A 7,394-nucleotide genomic window follows, 5' to 3' on the forward strand; every position below is an offset into this window, starting at 1 on the left:
CTATGGGGATAAGCAGACAACTGAGAAAAGGGAAGGGGAAGTCTGATGCTTCTCATGCTTTCAGTCCACTGTGGACAAGAGAGCAATGCTGACATCATCTGACCTTGAAACAGGGACTGAAGAGAAATATGACACTTGAAGCTTCTTCAGAAAGAGGCCATTTTTGTCTCCATAGCCCAAGGGGACCTCCATCTTCCTGGCAGAGGAGAGCACGAAGCCAGTTTGTCAGCCCAAGATGCAAGAGTTTCCAGTAACGAGCTCAGAAAATAGGCCAGTGGCTATGGGGAACAAAAGTGTTGGGCATAACTAACCCCCCAAGGGGCAGCTGCCTGGAGCTGGATGCCAATAACAGGACCCTGCAAGCCCTGCAGGCACATGGGCTGGTTAGAAGAGAGAGGGGAGAGCTGTGGATAGACTGGGGTGCTCTGCAGCCTACCAGAGGCTCCTGCTGCCTGGGAACTGAACACTGATGGTGGCCTTGGAGGTGTAACATCAGTCCTAGGAGAAATTATTGCCTGGTCAGAGCTTTGCATGGCTGTCACATGTGTAACAAGCAAACTGTATCTGTAGTAACCTGTTTCATTGATTTCTGCTCTACTGGAAAGTCAATAAAATTGACAATACCCCCATGAGATTGTTGTTCCTTGGTCACGTATACCAAAAATATTGATTTCTCTGGGGAAAAAAAAAGATATAGGAAGGGATAAGATAAGAACTTTATTCTTTACATGTAAGTGAAAACATTATTAAGAAAAGTTTTTGTCAGGCAGGACACCCATTCAACTAGCACTGTGCTTGATGAGATCCTTGGAGACCCTGCTCTGCTGGTTGTACCAAAGGGAGAGGAGGATGCTTAATGCATGCATCTTCATTGTTGCCTCTCGTGGGAAAGGCACTGAATTCTCCTTCTCTTTCTCCCTGGGCTTATCTGTTGACGGATTACACCAAAAAAGCCCTTTCGTAAAGTTCCATTAGAATGCCAGTGCATGCAGCAAGGGCCACTGAAATATTCCCAAAGCCACAGACAAAGCTGACAATTTGCAATATTTTAGCATAAGCTCTGACCCCGTATACAGCAAAACAGACGAATGGCACTTCCCTCAGGGCAGGAATCTCATCTGAAGTTGCTGACAACTCACTGTTTCTCTCATTGCTGTCCCACTCTTAATCACTGTTTGAGATGAAACTTTTTCTAACCCATATTCCAGCCTGAAGATGTCCAGAAGAAAGACCCTTGACCTCTCTCCTGGTAGCCTTCTCAGCTCCTGGCAGTGCTGCCTGTTAAGATGCTGTGGTATTGCTTTGTGCTTGCAGGGCAAGAGGAGTGGGTGGTCTGAGTGCTCTGTTCCCCACTGCCCTGTGAGGAGCCTGCCTCAGGGCAGGCAGCAAGGCCTCCAGCTGGGAAAAAAGCTCATGACAGGAGTGGCATGCCCAGATCTCGGCCAACCTGACTCTCCCAACTTCTTGAAAGTTCATCTCTGTTTGCTCCTGTTGTTAGCTCTGAAGAAGGAACAAAGCAGCAGATGCACCACTTAGTCAGTTTTGGTATTGCACAACTGAAAGAGAATAGGAAAGCACCCTCAGGAACTGAGCCAAGACCATAATGGAGACAGATTAAGCAATACATGCACCTGGCTGTCAGAAGTGTAAGATACTCTCTCCTTAGTAATTACAAAGCAATTATGAAGTTAACAGCAACTCCAATAAGGACATGTATTTCACAATAAAATTTTGTTCACAATCCATCAGGAACAGTCACACCAAGGAGATACAGCTCTGAAACCAAACTGTCCTTACCCCTGCAGGCGTAGTCCTCTAAATGCCAATCCTTGGTGGGGTGGTATCTTGCACTGAGTTGCCATTAAATTATTAGTTATTAACAGGATGTAATTGAAATTGTACTTCAATGTGACTTTAAAAAAAATCTCAATTTTAAGATAGGTAATAGAAACTAAGATGAGGTGAAGAGTTTGTGTATTGGGTTTTTACAAGCTTAGTTAATCTATATTGTAATTCTGTAAAACCATAAACAGATTCAAGCTGGATTTCAATATCTCTGAAGTCATCAAAGTCTGTTCTGCATGGTCTGGATGAAAAGCTTCAGAATTTGTGACTCTTTATAGTAGTAAAATTACAATTATCTCAGTTTCTCTATTCCATCCAAGGAGTAAACAGGGAACAGAAACTGTTCTAAGGTTCAGAGCAGATCCACCCCTGAATTTGAGATTCTAATTCAAACTCAGATCTGTTGAAATTTGCAAAGTCTGACTTGCACTGAAATCCAGCTTTGTTACAAAGTACTGAGGTCTGCCATTTTGTGCCTGTTCTAAGAGAAAAAAAAAAAACAGCTTGCCCTGCCCCAAGTACTGCATGGCAGCACAAAGTGGAGGTCACCTGTGGTGGCATTGTACTGCCATGGCTCACAGCCAGGAGGAACGCTGCACCATCACCATTTGCTAACAAGGACTAGAAATTATTGAGCAAGTGACCCAGGTTGGCTGCTTCAGCACCTGGCCTGACCTGAGCCTGGAACAGGTTGCCCGAGTGCACGTGGCAGCAGTGCCCACAGGGATGTCCTCTGGTGCCATTGAACTGGATTTTCAAGCACTGCAGACTCACATGCAGGCTATAAGCCTTCCCACAGCCATCCAGCCATCCAGCCAGGCAGTGACATTTTAGTATTGTCCATTTCCCCAACCTTGCTCTACATCTATGTTGCAGATGAGCCCATCCCCACAGACACAAAAGAAAGGGTGACCCAGGCTACAAAACTATAAACACAAAGCATTCAAACCCATGAGAGAGGAAGAGAGCACACAGAACACGGATGGCATCGGATGAAGAAATGCTGCTAATGTGTGCATAAAACACACTAATTGCATTCTCTGAGGGGCTTTCTGGGCAAAAGCAGCCAGCCAGGAAATCTTCCATCAAGACTAGCATTAATCTCCTCACTGTCTCTTTCTCATATTGTCTTTCAGGCTTTATTTCATTCAAGTAGTGAAACCTGTTGTGGTTTACTTTGATAAAGGTAGAGCCAATCACTCAGTGTGTTCAGGCAATGGGGATGTTTTACTATCTTGCTGCATCGCCAGTAGGGCTGAAAAGGTGCTATTGTGGTTTGACAGCTAAGGGGATATGTGATTCTATCAAGAGGTATCCAAAGATCTAAGTGCTCTATAAAGATTAAATAATTAATTATCAGAACTCCTGGCAGAAACGTAGCCAAGCATTATCCCCATTATCCACACAACAAGGATATTTTTGTAATGAGGTTATAAGAGCTACCCAAGGTTATAAGAGCTACCCAAAGTTTTTTGTGAGCTAATGAACTAAAGCACAGACACTGTGAAAGCCAAAGTATGTGAATGCCCTCTAACAAACTGGTAGACAGGGGCTTGAGCTCGTGGAAGACATATAATAGTATGTTTGAGTTACAATTTTAGTACACAGAGCTCAACAGCATTTGGAGGGTTCAGAAGGGAAACAAGGTGGCCAGGGAAAACTCTTACACTTCTATCTTCTTTTTGTCCTCATCCCCTTTGACCAGCGAACATCACTAAGGAGTTTTTTAGTTCAAATTATTTATGGGATGAATTTTTAGCAACTGTAGCTAAAGTAATGGTTGTAAATACACCTATGCATGTGTGCGTATACATGCATAGACACACAGAGAATAGCACTGTTAGACTTCACAAACTTAGCAAAGGCTGCAATACCCCAGATACAACAATTTGATGCCTTTCCCTCTAGTGTCCTGTTATGTCATCTTTTTAGTTGCTTTATCTATGCTTAGATCATATCTCTGGGGCAACGACTGCATCCTTTATACATTTCTCTGATGTGCTTTTGAGATTAGAGACACTGAGTTGAAATAACTCAAGTGTCTCCATGAAGAGCATGCTACATTTCTGTGTTTTATGGTAGGTCCCTGGCAGTGAGAAGCTTTAACAGCAAAGAACTAGAAGGATAAACCATAGATCACCTTTAAATGACAACATTTCAGTGCATTGCACTTGCTGTGCTGTTGCCTTAGAAGGAGCCACACAGAAGAGAGATACAAGCAGGGTAAGGTGGTGGAGAGCTCAGCAGTCAGACCACCCCTAAACCACATCTCCAGGACCAAGTGTCTCCTGCTGCTGATGTGTGGGTACATCATCTGCACCAAATTCCTGCAGGCCAAGTGGCTGGACAGAGAGCACCTGCACAGCCCTTTGGAGGCTCAAAGGCCTCCAGACTGACAGCTCTGCACATCATGCTTTCTTCTTATCCCCTGATACTGCATTTATTTCCCCACTGGCCCTCTTTCTCTCACCAGTTTTGTTTAGCAAACTTAGAGTTAGCCTCTTCCTCTCACCTCAGTCCAGATCAACTAAAATTACCTTTTTCTTAAAAAAAAAATTTAGCTTGCCTTGAGCATTGCCCTTTTTATAGACAACTTAATGAAACAAGGTACAGCTGCCCTGATGCTGTCTCCACACCACCTGGGAGAGCCCTGACAGTGCTATCTGCCCAGGCCAACAGGAATTCATCCAAAAACCCCCATGGTTTGATGAGGACAGCCAAGACAGGGCCCTAGTGTGACCAATGGACCCTTTGGGTCATGAGGACCACATGCTGTGCCAGGGAGGAGACTCCCCAGCCCTCTCCTGCTCACTGCCATGCTGGCACCCCATCCTGCTACCATCAGGTCAGCCCTGTGGGGCCCCGGTGCTGCTTCTTTCAAGCGGGTGTCATTCGTTTCCTCTCCGTATCACATTTAAAGGCAGTATTCATCTTGTCATATCTTGCAGCAGTTTCCCTGTGGCAAGTTGCCGAGGATGATGCTGGGATGTTTATTTCACCCTTTTGTTAAAAAGGATGACAGGTTTTTGGATGAGCCTGACATGGCTTGTAAAAGCAGAAAGGAAAAAACAAGTTGGTCTGAGGTGAAGGAAAAGAGGTATAGGCTGAGAATATTTCTGAGGCACCCGGACTTGCACTAGGAAGGATTTGTTCCCTTGTGTGAGCACAGCTCCTGTCATCAATAGTTTTGACACCATTGCCTCCCACTTTGACAGAACTGGCATGCTCACCAAATCACTCTGCAATCCCTGTGCACACAACTTTCTGGAAATTTGTCTTCATATCTTGATGCAAACTGCCAGAACTGGGGTTTTCTTCTCCCTGGTTTGTTTTCTTTTAATATGATACCATTACTTAATGGAAGTTCTGGAGGGTTGGGTTAATTTTCTGTTGAAAGAGAAAAGAGTCATCCAGTGGCATTGATAAAATCTGCTTTGGAACAAAGAGAGTATTAACAGCAAAAGGCTGACGTCTCCTGGCACTGCATGGGTCTGAAAGGATGCAGTAGCTTATTTACAGTGTGGTGGCCCCCGCTGCTCTGAGGAGGGAGTTTATGCTGCCTGAACATCACCTCTGCACTGGCCCCAAAAGTAATGGGATCTCCCCTTATCTTCCTGCTCCTCCTCCTCCTCTCCCCCAAGCATGAAGCTCATGTTAGCCTACTACACCCAGCACTTGTCATTCCAACATTTGCTGAGATGAAGGGTGTGTTGGGACACAGCGTCATGGTCAGCCAACACTGACCTAATACAGCATCCCTGATGAAAGCTTACTGTCTTATCCTGCCTCTCATCGCTGCTCCTACCTTCCTGCCACCTGCCTGACATCAGACAGAGGGCTCATGAAGCTGTGGAGTGAATTGTTGCTGCTCATCCACCCTCCAGAGACTGAGCACTGCCTCACCAAGTCATTCATTTCCACCTGGACCAATGAACTGCTCCAGCTCATGTTGTGGCTGTAGGAGAGCTCAGACAGCACTCTGTGGCACATGAACCAGGGAAAATGCAGAAAGACCCTCTGGTGATGGCAGCATGACTTTAGGTGAGCTTGATGGTAGCCCAACGCTCCAGCCTGAGCGGCAAAGGATGCCCTGCCCCTGCTGCAGTGGTGCAGCACCAGATCTGGGTGGCGCTTGGCCTTGCAAAGACTTATAAATTGTGCTTAGTTTCCAGTAAAATTCACTCTGCTACATTTGCAGAAAATGTAAAAATACAATTTTGAACCAGCTTAACCTGGATCTGCTTTTCAGTCAGATTTCCCAAGGGAACAGGTCATGAGACATGCAAGAGGATGTTGGGATCAAGGAGGTGGGAGCATGGAAAAGAGCTGAGGTTACAGCAATAATAAGGTGGAAGACAACTGAAAGTTAGAGGGAGATGGGAGTTTGGGAAGGAGCTGTCAATGCTAAAGGGTGCCCAAAGCTATAGGGGACATGGTGGAGCAAACATGTTTCAGTGGCATTGCAGAACACAAAGGACATAAATTTGTAATAAAAAGGGCTTTTTGAATTCCATAGCTCATGGACCAAATGACTTTTTAAATCCAGGCATTCTGTACACAAATGGACTGGATGAATCCAGCTACAGCAGGAAGCAGATTTATCATGTGAAGTCAGCTCTCCATTTAAAACAACTGGTCACTGTGCCTCTGAACAAGAGTCTAAACCAAAGCCACAGGTCCAAAATACCCTAAATCTTGGGAAATTGTAGTCTGCAGCTGGGGCCTCCTGTAAACACTGCAAACATAGCATTTCAGACCAGCCAGCCATCTGCAGATGCCAAATGAAGACTATTTCCCAAGACATCAGGCTATTTGTCTGGCAACAGGCTACATGTACAGTCCCACTCTCACACAGCTCATGTCAAACAGAGAATGATGTACTGTTCACCCCAGATCAGCCCACCAACACCTCAGCATAAGGAGAAGCAGGAATAAATTATTTGTTCCCACCATCCCTGAAGAAGATGGGAACTAGCCACCAGCTGGCCACCAGCAGCCTCAGGAGGGATATGGACCCAGTGAGCAGTGTTCAGAACCAAGTATTCACTGCTCCCACAGAGGTTAGTTTTGGGATTTCCAAGCCGGACAGTTTACAAGATCAGGACTGCATACACTGTGGAAACAGCAACAGCCTTGGAGAGCCCAGGTAAGCAGCAGGACCCAGGAGGGAGGAAATCCCATATCTTGATGGGGATGCATGTGCTTAGAAGTTGCCACTGACCCAGCTTTCCTTGCTGCTGAACTCATTGGCATCGCAGGGTAGGCATTGCTGATGCCCTGTGTATTGGTCTCCTGCTGATCCCAGTGAAACCAAGAAAAAATTCAGTTTCTTTCAACTTCCAGGGAAGCAGTGAAGAGCTGTGTGGTTTTGCAATACTCCATCAATGGGAAGAACACTCCAGCACGCCTGCCAACAGCCACAAAGAGCCAATTTCCTGCTTTCTGCAGTGCAAGGAGGGTGTGAGCAGGTATGAACCACTACACCACTGGTAAACAGCTACCAGCGTGCAGAGCCAGTGAAATCTCTGCCTCAACCACTTTAACACAAA

At 45.6% G+C, this 7,394-nt stretch overlaps 1 long non-coding RNA gene across 1 annotated transcript; it reads right to left on the bottom strand.

Annotated features, from left to right (window-relative positions):
• Positions 1-694: 694 nt before the first annotated feature.
• LOC120322930 lies at positions 695-5,201 on the bottom strand. The gene is made up of 2 exons (XR_005562927.1): positions 5,076-5,201; positions 695-1,556 (listed from the first exon to the last, which is right to left on the bottom strand). It is a non-coding gene; the product is annotated as an uncharacterized LOC120322930 (long non-coding RNA).
• Between the last annotated feature and the right edge of the window lie 2,193 nt (positions 5,202-7,394).

Source organism: Pipra filicauda, unplaced genomic scaffold (genome assembly GCF_003945595.2).
Source record: "Pipra filicauda isolate LSUMZ 115617 unplaced genomic scaffold, ASM394559v2 scaffold16_size7369187_pilon, whole genome shotgun sequence".
In the NCBI taxonomy this organism is placed as follows: domain Eukaryota; kingdom Metazoa; phylum Chordata; class Aves; order Passeriformes; family Pipridae; genus Pipra; species Pipra filicauda.